The following is a 4,406-nucleotide window of genomic DNA, read 5'->3' as shown; positions in this document are numbered from 1 at the left end:
TTTTTTTTTTTTTTTACTTTTTTTTCAAGTTAAAATAGTGATATTTTTTATGCGATTTGAGATATTTGGGTGGTGTAAATGTAAAAAAATAAAATTTAGGTGTTAGATGTGTAAATATTTAAGAAATATGCGGTATGTAGCTTGTTTTGGCACTGATGCAAATTTAATATATAATAATTAACGCAATACAAAGTCAATGACAATTAGCCTTGAGGGCACGGCATCCTCACACTTTTTCCATGAAGAATGGTGCAAGGAAAGAAAAAAAGGGCTATGGAAGATTTACATGCATTCCGCATAATTCTTATATTTTTACATGTCCAGCACATAAAATTTGATATTTTATATTAATATCAATTTTTTCTAAGCTTTGATACTTTAATGTCATCTTACCTATGCATCAAAAGTGTATTTCACTTCTGAACAATTAATGGTAGTGATACTTTTGTTGCGACGAGAAAGATTTGAGAGTTAAAAAAACATTTAAAAGTGTTAGATATGCAAATTCATGGTATGTATGTAAATGCCCCCATTTTGTTTATTTTTTTCAGGACTTATTATTATTATTATATGCCAACCTCAATTCCAATGTATTTATATGTCTTAACATATAATATGCCTTTTGGGATCATTTTAAATTTGGAGTTTTTATGTACGGCGCTCGTGAAATAGTAGAATTTATGTATTTTGCACCCCAAACTTTAATGTACTCATTACTCTCTCCATCTTCCTCTCTTTCGTGCTTCCGTCCGGTCGCCGGAGAATCGGAAGCTGTTGGAGTTCATGAAATTTTAGTGTTAGGGTCGATCTAGTCACAGATTTCACCATCCACAAGTCCAGAAGCCTGTTAGCCATGCCCTCACCTCCTATTTCCAATCTCTCACAGGACAGAAGCATCTACACATACCGTTAAAGCTTCGTGTCATTTCGTGACGAACAAAGCTGTCCGAAATTCTCATATTTCTCCTCCTTTTGTCCCTATCCAAAACCATTGTGGAAGGTACATGGATTTACGACAACGGGGAATTTTGGGATTTAAGAAGCTGTAGGATTTAGAGATGTCATTTTTGCTGAGTAAAAATTAGCATTCTAAATGGACCAAGTTTGAGCAACCTTAAACTCGGCTCTTATTCAGCTCATTTGAAGTTAATTCTATTTGAAATTGGCTCGTGAACAGTGGGTTTGTATTTGACTTATTTTACATGATTTTGTTCGTCTTGGAAATTAGTTCACTTAAATTAATTAAAAAAATATATTTAGATTGTTGCATTTGAACTTATACCATATCTATTTAATAAAAGACACATAATCACATGACCAGGAGCTGTTGTGATTGAATCTTGGATATAAATATATATAATATATTATTATATAAATAATATATATAATTTTATATTTCGAGCTAATATGGGCTGAAATGGTTGTTCGTGTTTTGCGCATCTATAGTTTGAGCTAAAAAAATTTGTTAGCGTTTGGCACGCTTGATGAACGATTTGAAGATAAGCTGTTCACGATAGATGAGTTTTTTTAACAGTTCTAGGAGAAATGGGATTTAAGATCCTTTAGAATTTTAAGTTGTCATTTCTGCTGGTTGGCGGGATGGAAGGAAGACAGAGATGAGAGTTTTAGAGGTCTCTGGACGTCGCAATCTCCCATTGTTGTGGTAGGAGTGCAAAGAAATGACCTACATCTGTTATTTCCATGTCTCGACGGCTGTTACGAATGGGAAGTAGACGAAGTGTGTAAACCATAATTTTAGAGTTTCACGTTGAAATACATAAATTTCACTTTTTTGCTTGCGTCATATAGAGAAAATTTATTTTATTTTTATTTTTATGTTTATATTTGAAATAAAATATGTTTTATATTTTATAATATATTTAATTGTTTTTAGAAGTGTTCAAAATAATTTTTAGATATTTTAGTACAACAACAACAATAACAACAAAGCCTTAGTCCCACAATGTGGGGCGGCTACATGAATTCTCCATTGCATCCTATTTAGTGTCATATTTTCATGTAGTTCTAATAAATTAAGATCATTTATTATGCAATGAGCCCAAGTCTTCTTAGGTCTACCTCTGTCTTTCTTAACATGAGTCGAATCAAAAACATCTACTCTCCTAATTAGGTCATCAGATGGTCTACACGATGTGGCCTAACCATCTAAGACGACTTTCTGTAATTTTGTCCGTCACAGGAGCTACACCAACCCTATCATGGATATATTCATTTTGCATTTTGTCTCTAAGTGTAAAGCCATGCATCAACCTACTCATTCTCATCTCGACAATACTTAACTTAGTATCATGCTTCTCTTTTAAAGGTCAACATTCAGTGTCATAGTGCATTGCAGGTCTCACCACGTCTTATAAAATTAAGCGCCATAGAACATTCAATGACATAGATATTTGAGTATTTTAAAAAAAATAAAATAATTTATTAAGCTAATTTATTTTTAAAATTAATGTAAAAAACAAAAATAAAAGTAAAAATGAATCGAAACAATTTCTAAAATTTACTTTTTATATTTATATTACTCAAAAATTTCCCATACAACAAAATATTATTATTTTAACTTCTAAAAAATTTAAATATATGCAAAATGAAACTATTTTTATGCACAAATTAATGGGGTGCATATGTAAAACTAAATTTAGGTATTAGATATGTAAATGCATATGGATGAAGCGGTATGTATGTAATTTAATTTTTTTTGGCTTATTTATAACAGAAATTAGCGAATTGAGCGTTTTGGACCCATCTTTTTGTTGAAGATTACTCTTTCTATAAATTCTTCTACAAATTTTCATTGATTTAGTGGTTAAATATGAAGTAATAACGATCAAACTTTTTTTTTTAAAATCTATTGTTTTATAAATTATAATTAGTTGATAACTAATCATTAATTAGTAGTTTATAAAAGAAATTTCATATAATAAATTTTATTTAATTACATTGATTTACAAATAATGTAAACATTTTTAATTAATGCTTTTTAGTTAACTAATATTATTTATTAGGATTTAAAATTAACTTCATATATTTATTCAAATATTTTTTACTTAATATCGAACCGTGGATTTAAGGCAAAATGGAGGAGAAACGAGATTCAAATCTCTATAGGATATATTACAGTAAAATAAATATAAAGTAGTCCTTTTTTATGGATTTTCAATATCTTTAATAGATCATGTTTGTCATATTTAAAACTCACCCAAATTAGGGTTTGTTTGGGGCAGCTGCAGCTTATCCAGCTTTTGTTGATAAGCAGCTTATCCTGATAATCTACTGATGAGCAGCTGATTCGGATAAGCTGGCTGACTATTTTGTTTGTGCGTTTGAAAAATAACTGATTTTGGATAAATGACTATTCTGCCCCTGTTGTGGATAAACTGTTTAGCTGTTTGGTTTGTGTGTTTTGTAAACAACTTATTTGCAGACTTTTTTAGTTAAATAAACAATCTGTCGTGCATAGTTTGTAATTTTCTAATTAAAATTAAAGTTCAAATATTAAGACATGAAAATACAAAAGAGTTGAATTACATTTATATAACTTAAAAATTTTTTATCACATCAAAGAAGCATAATTACATATTCAAAAGTAAAATACACTTTCACATACTAATATAAGCATGTATTGCCCAAGCTAATATAAATCCAACCACCAATTGCTGCTAATATAAGCACATGTTTAAACTCCCCAACTCTATAACCATTCTCATTCTTAGCATTAAACCCTTACAGTTCTGGAAGTGACATTAATTTCCAGATTTAGATACAATAACTGTCCCATGAAACCAACCGACAGATATACTTTGTTAAAATTCTACACATATATGATTGCCTTTAAGGATAAAGTGAATACTTTGTTATCGTAAGCATTAACTCATAGATGTTTAAGAGATACTAATAAAATTCTGCACATATATGATTGCTTTTAAGGATAAAGTGACAGAAACTGCATATGTACCTACTCACCTAGAGTGTTGTGAGTGTAAATACAGAGGGAAAAGAAATAAGAAATTTGAAATAAGTTGCATATAAAACATCAGAAAAAAAGATGCAATTGAAACAGGGTAATCCAATAGCCACGTGATAAATATTTGAATGCCTAAGTTTGAGTATTAAAGTAAAAAAAACATATAAGGAAATAATCATGTGGTCCTTTTTAGCACAAGGAATCCTATTACAAAACTTGAATGCACAATAGCAAAGCAAGTCTATTAAGTGCTAAACTGTTCTTACATACAACATCTTGGACAGGACTGAAACAAAAAAAAAAGTTTGCAAAATGAAATGGACACAGTTCAAGAACAACAACCATTAACACATAAATTGTTACATGTATGCATTACTAGTGTAGTATTCAGTAACAATTCTAATCAAAAGACCAGCCCATAGTC

This window comes from Phalaenopsis equestris, unplaced genomic scaffold (assembly GCF_001263595.1).
Source record: "Phalaenopsis equestris unplaced genomic scaffold, ASM126359v1 Scaffold000038, whole genome shotgun sequence".
Classification (NCBI taxonomy): Eukaryota; Viridiplantae; Streptophyta; class Magnoliopsida; order Asparagales; family Orchidaceae; genus Phalaenopsis; species Phalaenopsis equestris.
The sequence above is the reverse complement of the archived record's forward strand: the minus strand, read 5'-3'. Positions refer to the sequence as shown.